The sequence below is a fragment of the Phoca vitulina genome, unplaced genomic scaffold (genome assembly GCF_004348235.1).
Source record: "Phoca vitulina isolate PV1807 unplaced genomic scaffold, GSC_HSeal_1.0 scaffold5, whole genome shotgun sequence".
Taxonomy (NCBI): domain Eukaryota; kingdom Metazoa; phylum Chordata; class Mammalia; order Carnivora; family Phocidae; genus Phoca; species Phoca vitulina.
The window spans coordinates 1,478,555-1,502,419 of NW_022589708.1; the positions used below are offsets into that span (position 1 = coordinate 1,478,555).

The 23,865-nt window shown below is 48.8% G+C and overlaps 1 long non-coding RNA gene across 3 annotated transcripts in view; it reads right to left on the bottom strand.

The window, feature by feature from the left end:
• Positions 1 to 23,865, bottom strand: part of LOC116631457 — a 636,051-nt gene that overhangs the window by 40,221 nt on the left and 571,965 nt on the right. Inside the window, exons 6-7 of one of the 3 annotated variants that reach the window (XR_004299175.1) lie at positions 20,395 to 20,561; positions 19,248 to 20,102 (exon numbers count right to left, since the gene is read on the bottom strand). The exons of 1 other annotated variant lie outside the window; for it this stretch is intronic. This is a non-coding gene — a long non-coding RNA (uncharacterized LOC116631457). Of the gene's footprint in view, positions 1 to 10,168; positions 10,847 to 19,247; positions 20,103 to 20,394; positions 20,562 to 23,865 lie in introns of those variants that run through there. One more of the 3 variants, XR_004299176.1, reaches the window with a different exon arrangement.

Below are 23,865 nucleotides of genomic sequence, written 5' to 3' on the forward strand. Positions count from 1 at the left end.
TTATAGGTGAGCTTTTTAATTAATTGGACAATTTAACAGAAAGAGATTATTTCATTTAATATCATCCAGGAATTTCTGGTGAGCTGTTGTATTATTTTGTGTCATCAGGATTCCACTGGTGTTTTTTATTCAGTTTCTAAACATGACTCACCTTCTCTGAGTCTCTTATTCTGTGTGTTACCCTCCGCAGGGACTCAACGTGACGTTCCTGCCCCAAAGACTCCTCCCTGTATGAACTTTTCTGCTGAGTCCTCCTGCCCTGGAGCCCGGAGCTCCCACCTGGAGCCTGACACCCCAATCCCTCCCTGATCGAAGGGCCTTGTGACCTTTATTATTTACTCAGGGCATTTTTATTTTGATTTTTAAAGTATGATTTTAGGGTTTGTATAACATGCCTTTTTATTTAAAAGAAAAACTCAGGGAATAACTAGACAGAAAGATTCTGTATCAGGTGACTGTGGTGCAGCGATGTGGGGAAAGGCTCGGAGGGACTGGGAGAGGGGTTGGGAGGGGTTGGAGGATGCAAGCAGGGACGCAGGCCAGAGCCCAGCAGCAGGGAGGCGGAGGGCAGGGCGCTGCACCGTGACCGACCAGGCGCTGCATGGGCAGGCCGCCCAGTGTCCAGGGGAAGGCCCCGACTCCGGGTGCGGGATCAGCCAGAGACCACGTCCCCGGGGGCCATAGCGTGTCTGTGGGTAGAGCGGCCGGAGCGAAGACCCAGCGCGTGCAGATGGACAGCGAGGCCTGCAGCTCGGAGAGCTCTGCGCCTGTCCTGTCCCCGTGGCCAGCTGGCGTCCACGCCGCCGCCTCCTGCACGCTGCGGGGGCTTCAGAGTCCAGGGAGCCTGCTGCTCAGCCTGGGTCCCGCCCAGCGATCCGGGATCCTTCTCACTGTCAGCTCTCCGGCTGCACAACGGGCATCCAGTCCTGGGGCTTCCTTAGCGTGTCCTCAGGGACCACACGGCTCTGAGTGCTGGGGGCGCGTTCCCACAGGCATCGTGCCTCCCTGGGAGGCTCGTGACGGGAGATGGGCAAATAGACGCCGATATAGCCCAAGACTTAGTGTGTTTCTTCAGGGACAAATCAACGAAGGACATGAACAAGATGAGGAGACAGGGCCAACCAGTGGAGCGGAGGATGGCCAGTGTGGTCTGGATTTCTGTAATTTCCCACCCACCATAGAGAGAGGAGGGAAGGAGGGAAGACCACCACGGCCCCAACGGGCAGAGGAGAACGCAGAGTGGGGGTTTTATCGCCGTGGGTAAGAAGTCACCCTGGTGCGAGTCAGGCCTGTTGCCAGGACGGGGCAGAGAGCCAGTCGTGTGTGGCCCAGCCCCGGGGGCCTGCCAGCACCCCACAGGCCATATCCCGATGACCCTCCGTGAGCTGACATGAGGGATTTCCAGCGCAGGCTGCTCAGGGAAGGACAAGGTGTCAAAGCGTATGCACATCTGCTACCTTTCCTATGAGAAAGAAGTAGAAACAACACACACACACACGCACACACTTACTTTGTAAAAAGAAACCCAGGCTGGAGAAGCCAACCGAACAAAATTATTTGTCTCTGGGGTGGGTGGAAATCAGTGGAAGAAGAACGGTTGAGATCTCGCAGAGCACCTGGTATGTGTTCCCTGGTTTTAAACCACGCATGACAGAAAGAACTGCAAAGGAATGCTGACCTTTGCTCTGTGGGTTCCTACTGACGTACTGGTTCTGAATGGATTTGCATCCATTGGCGATTAGAGCAGGTGAGCAGGTCCTTGGAATCCGGGGGCCAGGGGTGCGGGGAGGGACGGAGCCGGGTGTGGAGCGGGGAAGCTGAGGGAGGGTCTGCAGGGACTTCACGCTGCAGGGGCCAGTGTGAGCCCAAACCTCGGTCCCTAGCTCCAGCCAGTACACGCTCCCAGCAGCACCGCACGCCAGGAACAGTGGGTGCCCGACCACCCAGATCTGCTCCCATGAACTCGTCAAAGGAGGCAAGACTCCTTGGAGAAAATCTGATTTTAGGTCTTGAACTCAGAATAGCTTTTTGTGTTGGAAAGTGAGAAAAGGCCAAAAAATGAGTGAGCTTCTGCTGGCCACGAGGTGCCGAGGCACTGTTGCCTCAGGTCCCCTGGTGAACTGGATGCTGCAGAACAACATACCAAACGCAGTGACCTGGCCATTGACAGCGACCACAAGAAGGCAGGCTGGGGAAAACCTGCACGCTGCATCGCTATGTCGGTGGTGAGATTTCTGGTGCCTCTTTTCCTCTCCGAATCTGTCAGCTTTGACCCACGGGTGCACTCCCTGGGGACCTCCTCACCTGCCAGGCATGTGCAGCAAAACTCAGGAGAAACCCAGGGTTTTTTCCAGAGAACGGGCAGAAGTCAGCCTTGTGAGCCAGAGGCTCTGGGGATGATCCCAATTTTCTATGTATTTTTCCCTTCCGGCCCCACCCTGAGGCCAGCCCCACCTTGGATCTACATGGGGCACAGTAATGGTGTCATCACCTAAGATCCCAAGAGAAAACCCATCTCTGTGGATGCAGGATCCAGGGAAAAGGACTCTGTTCTATGAAGAATAAAAGAAATCCCTGTTATATCTTTCTCTCTCTTTTCTATTGTTCTTTGGCCCCGAAACAGCCAAAATTCTAGAGAAATTCTGAGCAAATCCCATTTATCTGGCCAGAGGCATTTGGAAAAAGGACCATTAGATGTTGCCAAGTGTGGGAGAAATCCCAGAGGGGAGAAAGGGTTTCCCCGATTCTTTATGAAGTTCACATGCTGGCAACACACCAGAAGCCTGGGAAGGAAGGTCTATGGAAACTGAGCCGTGACATAAAGCACCACTGTGACGCACGGGAGGGCCGGCCCCCCAGCAGCACCGCACAGGCTTTGCAAACCTTTCGGGCATTGGGATCACCATCCATAAAAGTCAGGAGGAATTTGCATTTGCACCTAACCAGGCTGACTGCCTGCTGAGACAAATCAGCCAGAATTAACGTCCTCAAGAAGATTTCTACAAGATCCAGGGTCTCGGGATGTATCACTCAAAGTGTCCAGGACAGAATCCAAGCTTGCTTGACATACAAAGAGCAAACTAAATCTGGACAATTTTCAAAGGGGAAAACAACCTAAGGACATCAGCCCCGAGATGACAGAGCGATTAGCAGACAGCGCAGACAGGACGTTTCCCGAGTGCGAGAGGGCATCACAGAGCAGTGCCACATGGAGCATCCACGGGACAGCTCATGCCACGTGCAAGTAACCACACATTTAACAATTTAAAAGAATTGAAGCCATATAAATTGTAGTGTTTAAACACAATGAAATTAAGAAGGAAGTCAGGGAGCACCTAGGTGGCCCAGCCGGTTGTCTGACTCTTGATTTCGGCTCAGGTCATGATCTCAGGGTCCTGGGATTGAGCTCCATGCTCATCAGGAAGTCTGCTTATCCCTCCCCCTCTGCCCCTCCCCACACTGGCACGCACACGTGGTTTCTCTCTCTCTCAAATAAATAAATAAATAAATAAATCTTAAAAAAAAAGAAGGAAGTCAATAACAAAAAGATACCTGGAAAATTCCCGATTATTTGAATATTAGACAACACATTTTTAAATAACCTATAGGTCAAGAAGAAACTATCAAGGAAACTTAGAAAATATTTTTATCTGAATAAACACTGAGACACAACATATCAAAAATAGAGTGAAGCAGCTGGAGCAGTGCTTAGACAAAGAATATAAGATGTAAATGTTCACATCTAAAAATAAACAATGTCTCAAACCACGATTCTAGCTACCCACCTTACAAAGCTGGAAAAATAAGAGCAAAGTAAACCAAAGCGAACAGAGGAAAGAAAATAATAAAGCAGACATCTGTGGAATGAAAACGGAAAGCCATAGAAGAAACTAATGAAACCAGTAGCTGGTTCTTTGGAGAGATCTGTGAAGTGATAAGATCCTAGCTAGACTGACCAAGAGAAAAAGAGATAAGATACAGTGATGAACATCAGGAGGAAGAGAGAAGCTGTCACCAGAGGCCAAGAGACATCACAAACTAATACGGAAATACTGAGAACAACTCCTTAACCATACCTGATTGCTTAGATGAAATGACCAATTTCCTGAAAGACAACCAAAACTCACTCAAAAAGAAAGAGATAACCTTAATTGCTCCATATCTATTAAAGAAATTGAACTCATACTTGAAAAGTTAAAAAAAAATAACCTTCTAAGTTCAGATAGTTTCACTGGAAAATTCTATCAAACATCTAAGCAAAATATGACACTGATTTACACAATCTCTTTCAGAAAATGGAAGAGGTAGGGGTCTTCCCCAGCTCACTTTATGAGGTCAACATTACCCTGACATAAAACACAGACAAAGATATTATAAGAAAACTGCAGACCAATATTCTTCATGGACATTAAAAGTCCTCGGCAAACAACAAACAAAGAAAAAAGAAAAAAATAGTAAATAAAATTTGGCAATTTATAATAAGAACAATATATCACGACCAAGTGGGATTATCCCAAGAATGCAAGGCAGGCTCAACATTTAGAAATCAATAAACATGCTGTTATACTAACAAACAAAACAAGAAAATTCACATGATTTTCTCATTAGGTGCAGACAAAGCAACACCCATGCTTGATATAAACCCTCAGCCAACTAAGAATAAAAGGAAACTTCCTTAATCTGATAAAGGTAATCTCTGAAACACCTATAACCTGCATCATCCCTAAGGGTAAAGACAGAATGCTTTCCCTCATAAAACAGGAACAAGGTAAGATTATTTGTCTCACCACTTGTTTTCTATTCAACATCATACTGGAAATCCTTGCCATTGAAACCAGGCAAAGGAAAGAAATATAACCTGCAGATTGTGAAGGAAGAAATAAATAATCTTTATTTGAGAGGACATGGTCATCTCCAGTGCAAATCCTGTGGAATCTACATAAAGGTCCTAGCTGAGTGGAGCAAGGTCACAGGATACACAGTCAAAATACAAAAAAAAAAAAAAAAAAAAAAAAAAATCAACTGTATATCTATATACTAGAAATAAAACTTTTCATTTTTTTAATTTTTTAAAAAGATTTTATTTATTTATTTGAGAGAGTGAGACAGAGATAGTGAGAGAGAGTATGAGTGAGGAGGGAAAGGGAGAAGCAGGCTCCCCACTGAGCAGGGAGCCTGATGCGGGGCTCAATCCCAGGACACTGAGATCATGACCTGAGCTGAAGGCAGACGCTTAACTGACTGAGCCACCCAGGCATCCCAAAATAAAACTTTTTAAAACTAACAAATATTGTTAAATATCTATGCTACCCAGAGCAATCTACACATTCAAAGCAATCCTTATCAAAATACCATCAGCATTTTTCACAGAGCTGGAACAAACAATCCTAAAATTTGTATGGAACTGGAAAAAATCCCGAATCGCCAGGGGAATGTTGAAAAAGAAAACCAAAGCTGGTGACATCACAATTCTGGACTTCAAGTTATATTACAAAACAGTAATCATCAAGACAGCATGGTACTGGCACAAAAACAGACACATAGATCAATGGAACAGAATAGAGAGCCCAGAAATGGACCCTCAACTCTATGGTCAACTAATCTTCAACAAAGCAGGAAAGAATGTCCAATGGAAAAAGGACAGTCTCTTCAACAAATGATGTTGGGAAAATTGGACAGCCACATGCAGAAGAATGAAACGGGACCATTTCCTTACACCACACGCAAAAATAGACTCAAAATGGATGAAAGACCTAAATGTGAGACAGGAATTCACCAAAATCCTTGAGGAGAACACAGGCAGCAACCTCTGTGATCTCGGCTGCAGCAACTTCTTGCTAGACATGTCTACAAAGGCAAGGGAAACAAAGGCAAAAATGAACTATTGGGACTTTTTCAAGATAAAAAGCTTTTGCACAGCAAAGGAAACAGTCGACAAAACTAAAAGACAACTGACAGAATGGGAGAAGATATTTGCAAATGACACAACAAACAAAGGGCTGGTATCCAAGATCTATAAAGAACTTATCAAACTCAACACCCAAAAAACCAAATAATCCAGTCAAGAAATGGGCAGAAGACATGAACAGACATTTCTCCAACGAAGACCTACAAATGGCTAACAGACACATGAAAAATACTCGACATCACTCGGCATCAGGGAAATCCAAATCAAAACCTCAATGAGATACCACCTCACACCAGTCAGAATGGCTAAAATTAACAAGTCAGGAAATGACAGATGTTGGGAGGATTTGGAGAAAGGGGAACCCTCCTACACTGTTGGTGGGAATGCAAGCTGGTGCAGCCACTCTGGAAAACAGTATGGAGGTTCCTTAAAAAGTTACAAATAGAGCTACCCTATGACCCACTAGTACTAGGTATTTATCTAAAGGATATAAACATAGTGATTCAAAGCGGTACATGAACCCCAATATTTATAACAACAATATCCACAATAGCCAAACTATGGAAAAAGCCCAGATGTCCACTGACGGATGAATGGATAAAGAAGATGTGGGATATCTATACACTGGAATATTACTTAGCCATCAAAAAATATGAAATCTTACCATTTGCAATGACATGGATGGAACAAGAGGGTATTATACTAAGTGAAATAAGTCATCAGAGAAAGACAATTATCATATGATCTCACTCATACATGGAATTTAAGAAATAAAACAGATGAACATAGGGGAAGGGAAGGAAAAAGAAAAGATAAAAACAGAGAGGGAGAATACCATAAGAGACTCTTAAATATAGAGAACAAACTGAGGGTTGCTGGGGGGAGAGGGAAGTGGGGGGAGGGGGTAACTGGGTGGTGGACATTGAAGAGGGCGCGTGATGGAATGAGCACTGGGTGTTTGTATTCAAGTGATGAATCACTGAATTCTACTCCTGAAACTAGTAATACAGTATATGTATGTTAACTAAATTGAATTTAAATAAAAAAAATTTTTAATTTTCTTAAAAATTAAAAAAACCCTACCATTTCAATGATAGCATGAAAAATGAAATATTTAGGTATTTGTATCACTAAATATGTGCAGGATCTGTGTGCTGATAACTACAAAACACTGACGAAAGAAATCAAAGACCCAAATAAATGGAGAAAAGTGCACGGGTTGGAAGATTTAATGTGGTTAGCACGTCAATTCTTCCAAAACTGATTTGTGGAGCCAAGGCAATCCCAGTCCAAACCCCAGCAGGATTCTTTTAGAATAGACAAACTGACTTTAAAATTTACATGAGAAGGCAAGGTTACTAGAATTACCAAAACAATTCTGAAAAAGAGCAAAATTAAAACTACCTGATTTTGATACCTACTTCAAAGCTCCCAGAACCAAGACAGTGTTGTGCCAAAAGGACAGGTACATAGATCACTAGAAATAGAGGCACACAGATATGGTCAATTGATTTTGGATAAAAGAACTAAGACAACTCAGCAGGGAAATCAGAGTCTTTTCAACAAATGACACTGGAACCATGTGATTTTGTATGAAAAAAAAAAAAAAGAGCCTTTATCTGTTAAGCCAGAATTTATTATAGCCCCGTAAAACATAAACTATAAACATTTTTAAAAATATAGAAAACCTTTGTGAGCTTGAGTTTAGTGAAAAGTTCTTAAATGCAGCATCAAAAGGATAATCTACAAAGGACAAATGAATTATACACTGGCCTTCATCAAAATTAAAAACTTCTGCTCTGCTCCTGTCACGCTTAAGAGAAGAAAAACACAAGTGCAGATTAGGAAAGATATTTGTAAATCACATGCCTGGCAAAGGACTTGTGTATAGAGTATATAAAGAACCCTCAAAACTCAGCAATAAGAAACCAAACAACCCAATAAGAAAATTGGCAAAGTATTTGAATATAGATGTTACCAAAGTAGATGTATTGATGGCCAACAAGCACATGAGGAAATGCTCAATACCATTAGTCAGCAGGGAATTACAGATTAAAGCCATGGCGAGAAGCCTCTATACTTAGTATATTTAGTGTGTCTAGTAAATGGCTAAAAAAAGCAATTATAATACTAAGTGTCAGCGAGGATACGGGGCGACTGGAATTCTCATACAATGCAAAATGGTGCCACCATTCTGAAACACAGTCTGGAAGTTTCTTATAAACACAGTCTTACCATAAGATGGAGTGCTCCTACCCCTATGCATTTGCAATTACCCAGATGAAATGAAAACCAATGTTCATTTAAAAAAATCACGTTCACAAATGCTTTTAGTATCTTTTTTGGCAATGGTCAAAAACTGGGAAGAACTCAGGTGTCCCTCGGTAGGGAACAGGAAAATAAGCTGGTTCCCACAAAGGACAGCAGTGTAGGTAGCCAGCAATCCAGGGGGTGGGGAGGGCAGGCTGCTCAGGTGCACGGGGTGGTCTCGGATGAGGTGGGCAGAGCGCGAGAAGTCAGAAGCAGAAGGCTTCCATATACGTGACGTCCTGGAAAAGGCAGAGCTAGAGGGACAGAGAACCCATCAGCGTTGCCTGGGCCTCAGGGGGTGGGGGGCAGGGTTTGAGCACGAGGGGCGGGATGAGCGAAATCTGAAGGGGGAGGGGCATGGGATTGTTTTGTCTTTCAGGTGTGATGGTGATTACACATTTGCATTTGTCCAAACTCATACAACGGTGCACTAAAACAACTGAATGTGTGTGCATTTTTCAAATGTTATAGCAAAAAGAAGGTAATTCAACCTTGACCCATTCTTCCTATAAAAATTCAAACTTGTAATTTTTTAAACTAAAACTGAAATGAAGGGGAAATTGCCGATGTCCTTATCCAAAGATAATCACAATTGACATTGTGGTGGATTTCTTCTTATTTTTCGATGCAGACATTTCTCTTAGTTTGTTTTTGATTTTTTTGTATGCAGGTAACCATGTATGTAATCCACGGTCAGCCTCCCACAGCCTCCAAGCTCTTCTTCCTTCAGAGCTACTGTCTCCAGAGGATAAAACTGAGGTACCCCCGGCCCCCTCCACCTTTGCACACCCCCCATCTTCCTGTTTCTTCACTTCTCTGGGGATCTTCTAACAGCTGGCCTTTGCCCTGTTCACATTTGCTCCGATGTCCTTGACCATACTTCATCTTCCCCAGCAGCCCGAAGCCAAGAGCCGGCCCCAGCTTGAACTGCTTTCTTTTTTTTAAAAGATTTTATTTATTTATTTGACAGAGAGATAGAGAGAGAACAAGCAGGGGGAGGGACGGGCAGAGGCAGAGGGAGAAGCAGGCTCCCCGCCAAGCAGGGAGCCCAACGTGGGGCTCAATCCCAGGACCCCAGGATCATGACCTGAGCGGAAGGCAGATGCTTCACTGACTGGGCCGCCCGGGCGCCCCTTGAACTGCTTTCCGCAACAGACATTGCCCCATTCCCTCCCACTACCAGCCACGCGAGGCTCTGGGTGCGTCACAGCTCCTGAAGGTGTGGAATCCCAGAGTCACTACTTTAGGGTATTTCCAATGTTTCCTGGTTTATAATAATGTCTCTATAAACATCACGGCTATAAACATTAACTATCACCCTCGGAAGTGTCACCAGCCATTTCTCCTACAAAGAGTCGCCCGGTTCAGCCTGCAGGTGACGGCAGCCCCACCGAGGTCTGGAACGCAAGCCCCCGAGGGACCCTGAGCTGGACACCAAGCCCGGTCACTCCCTAGCTGCTGACTCACAGAGTCTAGGAGATGCTAGGGTTGCTGCTGAGTCTCGGGCTCTGTTTTCCACAGCAGTAGGTAATTATTTCAGTTGCTTGGCAGAAGCAAAAGAGAAAAATGCCTTGGGATCAGAGTGAGCCATCAATTCATTACCTGGAAGTGTGATACTCTGACTTTTTTTTTTTTTTCATTATGTTATGTTAATCACCATCCATTACATCATTAGTTTTTGATGTAGTGTTCCATGATTCATTGTTTGCGTATAACACCCAGTGCTCCATGCAGAACGTGCTCTCTTTAATACCCATCACCAGGCTAATCCATCTTCCCGACTTTTAACGTTATGAAATATAAGCTTGGCGGGGGGGGGAAGACTTTTCTGATATTTTCAGCTCTGCAACACCTGGGAAAACGAAGATAATTAATAAAAGAAAATTTGACTTGTGAAAACAATGTCAAAGCAATTAAGTAAGTCCTAGTTGGGTAGACCACATCGTCCCCACGAGAACACATGTCCTCTGTCCCCTTCCCCGCTGACCCTTGGGGAATGGACGGAGGGTTCAGTTATGAAAGACGAGTGCTCCGAGGCGTCCAGACAAGTGTCTTTATTCTAAGGAACTTCTACAGAATCCATCCTTGGTTTCAAAAGCCACATTTATTGATATCCATTTTAAGCTGTATAATCAGTGAATACAAGGTAAGTGTTGGAAAAGATTCCTAAAGCCACTAACTGGATTGAAAGAAATCAATTATTCTTTACCTTATGAACATTAATATGGAATTCTGAAATGGTAATGTTCCAGGTTAAATAAAGGCACAGAATCGATGGTTCCGTTGTGGGCACATCTGCGTATGGAGAGGGAAGAAAGATGAGCCGTGGCTGGTGCTGAGCACACAGCTGCAGAAGAAAAGAGCCTCGATCCTTTGCACAGAGTCTTAAAGTTCTGCCTTTGTTTTCGTGGCTCAGCACAGGGTATGTGGACACGGTGCCGCTCTGCTTTGCTGGAGAAAGAGCCTCACGCCTGAGAGCTCACCTTCCCCTGGCTGCCCGGGGTCTCCAGTGCCCCCCCAGATGCCAAGAATCCGAAGACCTGCCGGCACGGGACGGGCCACTCAAGGAGCACATGGTCTTAGGACAGCCTTCTTTCTCCCCTTCCTTCTCCCATAGAATGCTCTCTTCTGAGATTTTAAAAGAAAAAAAATGAAAAAGAGGAAAAAACTCTTGATTTCACTGAACACACACACACACACACACTGATGCCCTATAGTACAGAGCTTGTATTTTGAGAATCTGCACACAAAAAGAAGTCATTCATTATATTAGTCATTTCTTCCTGCTATTTCCCAAAATAGCTGCAAAATGAGTTTGGTACTTCTTAATTCAAATAACCAAAACCCCACAGTAATTATACTGTATTTGCGTGTACCTTGATAAATTGAGCACGATCACAAAGCAGTTTTATGGCCGTTTCTCTTAAACAACTGTTTTCATGAAATCTAAAAATGACTATAATTAATCTTTGTATTTGGGAATTTCTGGAACATCCCTAAGTAATTGTCTTCAACACTTCTCAGAGAACAGAATGATGGCTCGGTTTCTAAGCACAAACATCTCTTGGAGAAGAAGCCCGACTCCCAGAACAGTGACACGTTACGCGCACGTCTCTGGGGTCACTGGACCCACTGAGACCCACGTGTTTGTCCCACCAATACACCCCCCACCCCCTGCCCAAAGCCTTCATCAAGTTAGAACCGTCTGTGGCAGGGCCTAGGATCTTTTATCAAAAGTAAAATATCACATTTCCCCGGGCCAGAAAATCATTTTGCCCCCACATTTAGAACTTTATAGCTTACGGCTTTGAATTGGAGATGTTACAGCTCTTGGCCTCAGATTCTCCGACTATAAACTAGGTGTTGGGAGGTTTATACCAAGAAAAAAACGAAGACCTCAGTGCTCCGTATTAAGGTCAAGTCAATGTCTTTGCCTCTCTGAGAGTACTGATGAGTCCTGGGCCAGCTGGCAATGTTGACAGGTTTCCCAGGACGTGGTTCTCCTGCTGGCGGATGCGGCCGTGTCTGTCTGAGCACTGGAGTTATTTTCATGTTGAAAACCTGACCGGAGCCTTCCTGAGGGTTGGGCCATCCCATAAGATCGGAGGAACCACTTTATAGTGTTCACGATCTTTTATTTAGTGTCCCTCCCTACCCAGTCCTAACAGAATGTCTTCTTTCTAGGCAAAGAAATTAAGGGATGGTAAAAATAAAACTTCCCACCAGCCGTGCGGGCCAATCTGTGGGACAGCCTCCGACCATCATGGAGGGAAGGCCGGCCTTCCCTGGGCCCAGCGGGAAGCAGTGGCACTGGGGGGGTGAGGGGTGTGGCGCTCTGTTCCGTCCCAGAAACACCCAGTGCTCTCTCCACGGCCACTTGTAGGAGCCGGCTTTTACTCGGGCTCATGCTCTCCCCGCTTTACTCCCCTCCCTCCTCCGGCCCCCCCCCGCCCCCAGCTGTGTCCAGCCCCCACGGCACTGTCCATCGCTCGGGGCAGCAGAGACAAGGCTGACTGCGGCGAGCGGCCCGTCCTGAAGGGGCCAGAGGAACACAGGACAAGCCCACGATGACAGGCCGTGTTGCAGGTTCTCACCGGGAGGCGGCATCCGAGCGCCACGGGGCTGGGGGGACGGAGGCTGGCAGATCAGGGCAGGGGTGTGCAGCGGCCTGACCCCAGCTGGCTGGGCTGCCACGGCTCCCCAGAGCCACTCACAGCATTTGTGCTTTAATATCCAAACTGCCCTCCTCGAAATGTGTGTCCGTGAATCTATGTGAAGTCCTGTCTCCCCCCCGGGGTGCACTTGGTATATGAGGCATTCTGATTTCATTTCTCATTTATTATTCTTCGTATTTCAATTCAGATCATGCGCTGTCACCCTGAGGGTTCTGAGGAGGCCCGGGAGCGGACCGGACGGGCCCTCACCTCCCGGAGGCCCGGCCATCGGAAGTGGCACGGCGGCCTGACTCTGGAGCCCACTCTGGGCCAGGCCACGAGCTGCTGCTGCCGGAGGCTCAGCTGGTGCTGCCCGGTGGGAGCGGTGGGAGCGGTGGGAGCCCCGTGACACCCCCCCCCCCACAGCTGTGAGCCAGCGCGCTCCCAGGGCAAGCCCCCGCCGCCCAGCGCATTACGGCCCCTGAGGTCGTCCTGGCTCCCGGGGGTCTCGGGAAGGGGCAGCCTCTGATGGGCCCCTGACAGCCCCCTGACCGGCTCTGGAGACTGGGATGAAAACTCGCCTGAGCCTCTCTGCGGCCCCACAGGCTCCAAGACCCGAGCGGCAGGTGCTAGCCCTGCCTTAGCTTACAGCAATTCCAGGGTGGGCCCCAGCCCCGTGACTGTGGCTCTGAAGCTAATCTCCTGGACCGACTGGCGATTATGCTGCCCTTCAGAGGTGCAATCAGATCCGAAATTGTCCCCCCTCGGCTGCTGCTGGCTCTAGGGTCTCTCCTTCCCATGGCCCCAAGCAACATCGTGCCAGGCGGGGGAAAAGCCCTGAAAACAGGCTGCAGCTCGGTCTGGTTTCCCCGAGGCGCCTGGGCTGGCCGCAGTCATGGGATGCCCAGGCGGGAGGGTCAGGACCCATGAGGACCCGCTGGCTTCCTTAGCAAATGAAAGAAAAGTAACCGATGACTCCACTTGAGAATCCAAGTAAGATGGAGAGCTGTGAGCGCTCTAGGGGTTACTTCTAATGCAAAAGCCTCCTTGCCATCCCCCTCTGCTGCACGACGGGGGAGATGTCGCTGAGCCTGTGGGACCCCCCATGCTGATCTGCTGGCACCCCCTCCCCTCAGAGGTGGAGGGGACGCTTTGCCCCTTATGGCTCCACACTCGGAAGCATGATTGGCCATCCAAGCCCCCCCTTCAACAGGGAAAGCGCCCGAGCCAGCCAGCTAGGGCCCATCTCTGTCCCCGGGGGTGCTCTCCCCACCCGCCCAGCTCCAGCTGGGGGCCCGGATTGGGGGGGCACAGAAAGATGGTGGGGTGCGACCCCCTCAGCTGAAAGTCATGGCCCTCTCCACACAACCTCCTTCCCCCTCCACCCCAGCTTGCGGACTACTGCCCCCCTTTCTGCCTCTGGGGGTGGGAAGGTGGATCCCCGCACCACGCCTTCTGCGTTCCCCACATGCCAGCCCACCTTTGAAAACGGGGCCTCTCCAGGGGCCCCTCGCAGCACCTTGTTCCGAGCCTTCTTTGCCTCCTCCTGGATTCTGGTTTTTGTTGGCTCAGAGGTGCACCACTCCAATCTCTGCCTCCCACTTTGTGTGGCCTTCTTGCTTGTGTCTTTGCTTCTTACAGGGGCGCGGTCGTGTTGGAGGAGGGCCCTCTGCACCTCAGCTACTTACATCTGCAACAATCCAATTTCCAAACAAGGCCACATCCAAAGGTGCAACATGTCTGTTTTGGGGACACCAGTCATCCCCTTGCCCTGCTGCTGGGCAGGTTGGCACTCCCCAAAGCTCATGCTTCTTGTTCCTTCCTGCTCTGTGCGCATCAGGCCTCGGGCACCCAACACCCATCCTGGTGGGACTAGAGTCCGGTCTCCTGCCAGTCCTCACGGGAGGCTAGTGACCCACGATCCCACCTTCTCCCACTCCTTTCCCTCCCATGAGGCTATGTGTCATCCCTCAGCCACGTGGGCCTCCTGGTGCTGGAAACAGGCCGGAGGACAGAAGGGAGCCAGGACCGGCTCGGGCACACCTCCCTCCTATCCACTTCAAACTCACTTCTCCACGCCTTTCTCTTTCTGAGGACAATGGCGTTTACTGTTTGTGCAATCTGCTGGCATGGCCAGCCTGCCGGCACCATTTTCAGACCCTCGCTACCAACGGGAAAAAGAAATTCCCATGATTTCTCCACCAAAAAATGTGGACGGCACCACTGTTTAATTTTTGTCACTGATCAGTATTGATGGATGACGAACGTTTCTCTTCCTTTTTCATGTTTCTCCTCAGAAGTCTGTGAGCGGCCAGGCAGTGTGCCTTGTGTGGCCTCGGGCCGGATTGCTTGGATCCGAAACGCTCAGAGTCCTCCTCAGGCTCTGCTCCCAGCCAGGATGCAAAGCAGCCTCCGTGGTGGCTCTGCAGCTCCTCGGGGGTCCTTCAGCCGAGGGCCGCCCAGGAGGGGCCGGGGCAGGGGCCGAGCTTCTTCACGCCCGCCAGCCCCGCTTCGCCTCTGATCTCCCAGCGGTGAAATCTGAAGCAGAGAAAACCTCATCTCGAATGGAGACACCACTTCCATGTGTACCAATGAAGGATGCAACATAGTTTTCTCCACGTGTGTGTGAACTGTTCAGTCACGGGCGTTTCAAGTGTGGCTTTACAAAGGTTTAAAGTGGAACTATTTTCCAGGCCGAAATACAAAAGGTATTGAGATGTCTCTTTGAAACTCCACAGTTTCATTTGGTTTTCATGTCTTTAATTCTTTGAAAAATCAACAAATGACATCTATAAATATGTAAGTATTAATTATGTATTTGTACCTTTATTACCAACTTTTAATTAAAAGCCCATCATGGTGGGAGCAACATTTTATGCTTTATCACTTTTGTTAATTTGATTTTTTTTATTAAGAAAGCCTGGAAAACTCTTCTTCCCCAACAAGCCTCATGTCCGCGTAGCCCTGTCACTCCTGATCGCGTCCCACCCCGCAGGCCCGGCCCGTGGCAGCCACGCGGGAGGCCGTCGGCCGCTATCCTGAGCCCTCACTCAGCAAACTCCAGCTGCAGCGGCCCCGCACTTGGCTGCATCATGCCGGCCTCCCTGCTGAACAGCTTGAGAAAAACATACCCCTCCTTGTGTCACCATAAGATCCTGACCATCTGCCTCCAGGGTCCCCAGTGCCACGGCTTTAGCACCCCACTCTCCACCTGCAGTCCTTGCGTCTCTCTGTCTCTCTCTGTCTCTCTGTGTATGTGTCTTTCTCTTTGTCTCTCTCACCTATCTCTGTCTCTCTACCAGTCTCTCTCTGTCTCTGTGTCTGGGTTCAGTTGCTCTCAGATTCTTGTCAAGGACAATTCTCAGGGACCAAGGAGCAAGCCATGCTGTTTACAACGGCCCCAGCAGTGAGATATCCTGGACTCGGCGACACACCCAGAACTGGCAATCTCGCGTCTGCTCAGAACCACTCTCCAGGTCCCTGTTGCCCAGAGAACCGTGCAGTTTCATAAACTACACTTATGTAGTTGGGTCAAGGTCCCCTGCTTGACCAGACCTTTCCCCAGCATCATCACCCTCTTCACATGGTCGAAGCCTTCTGTTCCAACCAAACTCAGGGGGGTCCCCACCCCAACTACCCTGCAGCCCCCCTCCCCTCCCATCGTGCTCCCTCTGCCCGAGACGCTACCTTCCACTCAGACTTTCCAGAAGTGGCCCCGAGCAAATGCCATCTCCCTCTGGGAGCTTTCCCTGACTGCTCAGCTCCCAGCCCTCCTTCCCCCAGAATGATTAAGGCACTCCTTCCTGTAAACATCGCCCCCCGCCCGGCCCCATGGCACAGGCGGCTTGCGTTTCCCTCACGGTGACTTTCATTTTTGATCTGCACTTTGTAAATGCTGTTCCCCGCCTGGAAGGCCCTTCCCTTCCCTCCTCTTTCTTCAAGACTGAAGTCTCTGGACGCCATCTGTGACCTCGCCAGAAGCAGATGCCCACTGCCCACGGTGTGGGTGACCGGCCACCGCATTGCCAGACTGCGCAGCGTTCAGGCGTTTGCTCTCATCCCCACGCGGTTCAGAATTTTTCTTTTTTTGAGAATTTCTTGGGAGCGTGGATCATAACCAGGATCTTTTTGAGTTTTGTGTGCCGTACTTTGCAAAGTACCGTGAATATAATAGATACCTAACAAATACCCATTAAATTGAACTCTGACCCTATGGTCTTCTACCTTCTTATGGAAAGAAATAAAAGTTACTGTTGCAGTATGTGAATAAACCCCGGTGAAGGGATCTGTTCACAGTTACAGGTTAGAAATGAAAGATGATGCTACAAGTCTGCAGGAAGATGCTCTCACGGGAGAGCTTGGCCAGAGCTTCCTCCGTTTGCTCCATCTTTCCTCCTTGAGAGAGAAGCACATGAAATAGCAGCTTTTAAAAGCCATAAGCCCTGGGCCTGCTCAGATTGGCTCAGGAAGGAGCTGCAAACGGGAGCTTGGCTCCTGAATGGAAAGGGTGCTCCTCCATCCACCTGCTGCTGCAGAACGTGCATTGTCTGGGGCAGCAGAGGGAGGGGACTACCGCTCTCAGCGCAGAAAGGGGCTTCGCCAGAAGAGCTGAGGGGTGTGGAGGAGGGCTCAGGGCTCCGCGCCTGCTCCTCAGGCACAAACCCTGGTGTTGGTGCACATGGGGGTCCAGACGCAGAAGAGCCAGAAAGCTTAGGAAAGGTCAAACCAAATGAAGTGCCAGAGGGCCAGCAAACCCTTCAGCTGGAAGTGTGTCTGTGCTTTGAACACCAGGTGTATTGTGAATCAGCCCTCAAAACTCTCAAGTCAAATCATTACGGGGCAATGCGAGTTTCTGGGACCTGGGGAAGGGGGTGAAGCGTTAGGCACCAGGGGGTGGCCTTGCGGACTCCCATCTGCGCACCCGTGCCCGTGACGTTGGCGCCCCTGCCCAAACAGGCGTGGTAGCCGCACGCCGGTGGCCGGAGCACAGCTGCTGCGCTGAGAGCACCCGTGGGGGCTGGGGGGGGGGGTGTCAGCCTGCCCGGACCAGACCCCTGAGCAGAGCTGGGCAGTAATCAGCCCTCGTCCTCATGTAAAATGTAGTATTTTAAATGAAAAAACATTCTTTATTCCAGACCTCAAACTCTGATTTATTTTGCTTTTCTATTTTTGTTTTAGCAGCTGTTTTCCCCGAGTGCATATCCACCCGCAACTCGGCCACGAGTGTCCGGGAGCGGTCAAGCTCCTCTACGAAGTGCTCGCTGTCCAAGCCAAACGCGGTCACGAATGTTCAGCTTCGGGCTGTCCGGTTTTCCTCTTGGTTTTATTTCATTACAATTTATTGCCTGCCTGAGCCAGTAGGTTTACATTCGAAATGCAGTTTAAACCTGAAGATAAAGTCTACCATAGTTATTGCCACGCAGAAATATGGTCTAAATAATAGTGATTTTTAAAGGGGATGGCATCCCTAGTTGTCAGACTGGTCTGTGTGTGTTCTTGAAATACATTTACCAATAGCCGTTCTATTAGAGCAAATTATCAACTTCTTAAATCTCTTTTGTGATTGTAAATGAATTATGATGGCAACAGGAGGAACAATTACATAAGCTTTGGTAAGAGAAGGTTCATGGGGAGGATGGGTAAGGGGGCGGGGCATGCTCTCCCCTCCCCCAGGACTGCGGCTGGGGAGAATCACCTGCAGAGGGTCCTGACTCCAGCAGCGTGGTCTCTGTAGGAGAGGCTCACGGACTTTCTTTCCCAACGCTCATTTCGGTCCTATTTACAAGGAATCTCATCAGTATTATTAGCTTTTTCAGAGAGAAACAGTGCCTGAAGCTAGGTATCAAAAGTAACCAGACAAGCAGGAAGGGCCCTTACACAGCAGTACTCGGCACCACCAGCCTCTTGTCCGTCCTAGAAGGAGTTAAACAGTCCAGACAATGTGCCCCGAATTTGATAATATTTCAGCCTTTCTATGGAACGTATTTTGAAGAAAAGAACAAAGACCCCATGAGCAATGGACGGATATGCAAACTATAGTGATGGGCTTAGAATCACAGAAACTTGAGAAATGCCCGCTTCCCATATAAGTTGTCTAACTTGCAGAAACATGTACAATTTGCTTACCACCATATTAAAATCTAGATAAGCTCCCTCATTTACGAGAGGGCTTCGTTGCTTTCTTATCTGTTTTTGAGACATCTTGTAATAAGACTTTTTTTTTTTTTTGGTCGGTAGTGCTTTTTCAATCAATGTAGCTGACACCAGATAATTTGAACACAAGGGCCATATCTCACTGGCCCAGTATGGACATTGACCTAATTTAGCTAATCTTAGATTATTTATCCAGAATATCTTGTCTGCAAATATTTGAAAGTGTATAACCATTATCGTCTTTAGGGGGAAAAGAAAGACAGGAAAGTGAATGAGAGTCCCTCTAGTTTTATAATATGATGGAGCAAATGAGGCCACGCAATTCGCATATTAAGGAAGCAGAAGAACAAGTTAGCCAGGAACTTTGCTAGCATGTAGGATCTTCACACTGCCATGTGCCCGGACTTCGCTCCTCAATGCTTGTCAGTCACGTTTGGTTCTTTTACTCCGAGACGATCCCAAGAAAGTAGAGGCGTGGAGTTGACAGCAAGTGGTTAGATTCTTACAATTTGCTTCTGATAGTTATTCCAGTAAGTTCAGTGACAGCAAACGTGAATCATCCTGGAAATAAACCGCCTGTCACACCAACACATGTGCCAACCTGCGCGTCCCAAGTGAGGTCTCCGTGTCCAGCGGGAGGTCGGGGGCTCCTCAGCAAGACACATGCTACAGTCCTAGTTATTTCCCTGGAAACTCCTTCAAAAACAGGCAGTCAGATTAAGTAATTATTTCTGTTAGTTTCTTATTAATTGAACACAAGCCTCAAATAACAAGAGTGATATTTTCCAAGGAATAAATATCATCATTTTCCAAAGAATAAACCATTTCAATTAGCTTACCCATAAAATCTTGATCATTCTTGGTACTCTACATTTTCTTTTTCCCTTAGTTAAATTTAATTTAGCCAAAAAATAGAACATTAATGGACATACTAACAATGAGCCACAGGAGAGTTCTTTTTATGATAAAACTAATCTTTAAATTTTACCCAAAATTGTTTATGAGCTACTTCCAATTTATTGGCAAAGTAGACTCACCTCACATTTGTGCTGAATTGATTCTTCATTAATTATATAATACTCCAAAAGTAAATAAGTAAAAATACAATATGTGCGTATCAAGTGTGTATGCATGTAGAATTTTCGTGTTACGGTTATACTGAATTTATTATAAACAACATTCTTGGCACAATGTCTTCTTTCTTGCTATCGTCAAAGGATGAAATATCATTTCTAAGTTTAGTAACTTTACTTCTAAAAATCTTGTCTCTAATATGTTAATGTAGACCATTTAAAAATATTTTATTTAAAATAAAACATCTTTGCAAATATGTTTTATTGTAATCTTTTTGACCCGGGTATGACTCCACAGATTTTCAAAGCTGTGAGTCAATCACAGGAATAAATGAATCTGGAAGGAATTGCATTCTTGCTTAGCAGAAAGCATTTTCAGGGGCTGTGCATTCTTGCTCAAGTCTCCTGTTTGTTTGTTTTGTTCAGGCCGCAGTGGCCTGGCGGACCTTGGCGGTAACACCTCGCAAGGGAAGAGGGACAGCAGAAAAGTACCCAAACGCTGACCTGAAATTTGAAAATGACAGGAAAGGGTTGCTTCAGCCCCGGGTGGACATTCCACAGTAACCTGCCGTGATTTACATTTCATCAAGACCAACATTTGTAGCCAGATTCTTCAAAAGTTACTTGTGAGTTCATTTAAGATTGCCGACTGAGATCACAATACAGCAATTAGGCAGAATTAAAGTTAAAATGGAAAGAAAATGAATCAAGCAATACAATACAGTGCGTGCTGCCACCCCACCCCCACCGCGCATTCTCGCAGAAGAAAAGCAGCCTTAATAATATATTATCTTACAAAAGCAGCTGCCGCACGGCAGGTTCTGCTTGCCTCCCGCCAACCACGTGCTCAGCGTTTCCCTCCATGTTTGTTTTTCCTCTTCCTTTTCCTGAAGGCGCGGGAAGGTCGGAGATGCTGCAAGCCACGAGTGGGGGCCGCATGAGTCACTTGAAATGCCCCAACAGCTACATTTTTTAAAAAGTAGAAGAAGCAAGTGAAATTAACTTCAAAGATGTATTTTATTTTACCCCCTACATCCACAATACAATCATTTCAACGTGAAATCGAGATGTTCCAACGACCCGTGAGGTACTGCACGGGCTGTCTTTCCCCCAACACCTTCAAAAGCTGGCGGGTCCGGCCACTCCCTGCACATCTCCGCGTGGCCTGGCCGCTTCCAAATGCTCCAGGGCCACCTGTGGCCAGTGGCCCCCAAACCGGGTCACGGGAGTGTGAGTGGGCAGCCTGGGAGAACATCCTGGGAGAAAGAACACACGGGGAAGCACGGGAAACAAGCTCGGAGGGTCTGCTCGGAAAGCTCAGAAGAACGGGGTCGGGGAACAAGCCCCCCTTGTCCTCACGGGCATCCTTCGCTGCCGTGTTGAGTTCTGTAGGGATCAGCTCGCGCATCCCGTGTGTGTACCTAACAGGAGCCGGGGGTCACCGGCCGCACCGCGCCCCCAGCACGGCAGGAGCCCAGGCGAGCGGCGTGTGTGGGAGTGTGCAGACCTCACGCTTGTGACTCTGCAGAGCACGCGTGTCTGCAGGCAAGACAGCCTCTGGGTGTTGGTGTGAAGGTGAGCGTTCACTGTGCGCTGGGTGGGGCCACGAGTGTGTAAGGTGTGTGTGGCGTGTGTGAGTGTGTTGAGAAGGGGAGGGAGGCAAGGGCGAGTCCAGGCTCACAGCCCGGGGTTCGGCGCCCGGCCACCCTGGAGCGGCCTCTGCCAGGAAGACACCCACGGGGCCACCGCAACCTCCCTGGGCCGTCAGCTCTTCAGGCCTTCAGCAAACATAGTTGGACATCCCCAGTGACCCAGACGCCGTCTACACCCTGGAGAGACACTGGTGATCCTACCCTGCAAAAACCCGGTCTCCCAGGAACTCACATCATCCTGGGCAGCAAGGCACGATCTCCCGACAACGGGCCGTGGCTTCCGGCTCCGCCCGGCCATTGGGGACCTTGTGGGAGAGGTTTTGGGCCCAGGGATGCGGGAAGATGCGGGAAGACACGGGCAGACACGCAGAGACTTTCAAGAGCAACCGCAGGGTCCAGGCCCAAATCCTACAGTTCTCCCGGGAGAAAAAGGAGTGTTCCAGGTCACCTCCCCAAAGGCGTCCACATTGAACCAGAGACTACTACGGCTGGGGGCCCATCTCTCCTGCACCCTGCCCCCCAGCCCCAAACCAACAGGACACACCCAGTGGAGCCTCCTCTCCACTTAGCTCCCCGTTCTCCTTGTGTTTATAAACACATTATTTGGTTGCACCCCTTCCAAATCCTACCCCCTCAGTTTGTCAAGAAACTAGAGTCACCGGGAGAGGTTTCCAGGTGCCCCAGGGAGCCTCGGGCACCCCGGGAAGACCGTCCGGGGGCGCTGTCAGCCTCCACGTCTGCTTCTCGCTCCGGGGCTGGGGAGCCCCTCCCCGTGTTGACTGCCTTCTGGGATCCACACAGAATCCTGGGTAAAGGGGCAGAGGAAGGACACGCGCACACAGGTCGGGTGCTGGAGGAGGAAAGCTGCCTTCGCTGCCGCCCAGGCCTCCCTGGTCCACCCAGCCTCTGCGTCCCTGGGACCTGGCCGCGGGGAGGCTGGGGATGCGGTGGGCCGCAGCGGCCCGCACAGCCTGCCCTCCTGCCCCACGGTTCTGGAAAAATGAGGCCACCCTGGAAGGGGGCGTGGGGGCGCACGGTGGCCATAGCCACGGGGAGTGGCAGTTCCTGCGGCCCGGGGTGCGTGGCTGGGTGGCGCTCAAAGATGGTGAGCGGTCTGCTTGCCTTGCGTTACCAACTTGTTTGTTTGGGGCACAACTGCTCTAACGTGTTGTTCCGAGTTCAGTCTAAAGAAAAAACTTCAAGAACTCACTGCCCTAGCCCGAGAGCAGAAGACTGTGTCTTTGTTAGACGCACTCCACCTGCTACGCTGGCTGCTCTCAGTGATTTAAACTTGCAAACAACACTTTGAAAATGCGAAAACCCTGAAATCTCAGAGTCACTTGAGTCAGACATCCAAGCTCCGGACCCCAAGGACGGTGTTAGAGTTTTCGAATTCACCAGAAAGAGGAAACTATGGATCATCAGTGGTTGTCACTTGCAAGCCCCCTCCTTCCCCTCTGGCCAGGAGGGGATCTGGAGTTTGAAACTTGTCACGGAGAAGAGAGACCTTTGCCGAGAAGGCTGCTAATGAATTCGGATTGAATAGTGTTCAAAATCTGATGTTTTGCAATGATGACATTAGTGTGGCAAGCGAGGGTCCAGGGCGACAAGTCTGCACAGCTGCTCCGCGCTTTGAAATGCCCAAGACAATGGGCGCCAGTGTTCCCGGCGCTTCGCCTCTCCACTCCATCTGCAGTCTGTTCTGCCTGATTGCCCAGCGGGTCTGTCGCGGGGATCAGCATTGTTCACAGAGCACTTCAAGATGGCGGCATGACAAGATTCAGGTGAGAGGTGCCGTGGGGTGATTCCCGAAAGCCGCCACAGAAAGCCGCCCTGGGAAACTCGTAGGGGCCGGGCTCCCCGGCTCGAGGGTGGATTTACTTGTTTGCCTCAGGAGACCTCATCAAGTTGCTGGAGGGGAAAATTGAAGACTTACGGATTGTAACAGGACTTTACAACGCCCTCTTTGGGGGGTAATTTGGGGTCCTCCTTTATTTAAAATTCCAATAATTTTATGGCACTTTATTTCAGTGTATGCCTTTGCTCTTGGAATTCTGAGTCTGCCAAAAGGAAAACAAATAGTTTCCTTCTATGAGGCCAAAAACCATCACAAATCGAGACCGAGTTTCTCTTTTCCAAAAACACCATTTTGGAAAGTGGCAATGGCGCTCCCTTGGCTGGCAAATCTGAGTTGAATAGAATGGGTTCACTTCCAAGTCACCAGACACAGGGCACTCGGCTTCCCAAGCCAGGCTCACACTTCAGGGCACACAGCGAGCCGCACGCACAGAGATCCGCAACCCAGATTTCATTACACACTGATGTTCTGACTTGGGCTCCAAAGACAAAATCTTTGTCATGCAAGTGCCTTTCCCCCAGAGGCCTCCACTCCATCTGCGGAGGTATTTCACCCCAGCACAGGAGCAGGGCGGGCACTGCAGGCCCGGGGACGTGCCTGCACACCCCAGGTCCTCTCCTTGGGGATGTCAATCACGGGAGTGTACATATTGCCAATAATCTACAGATATGGGGATCCTGGAGGAGGGACCTAAGGCGGAAACCAGCGGCTGGGGCAGGACATGAAGCCCAGCGACCCACACGAAGGGAGGGAGAAT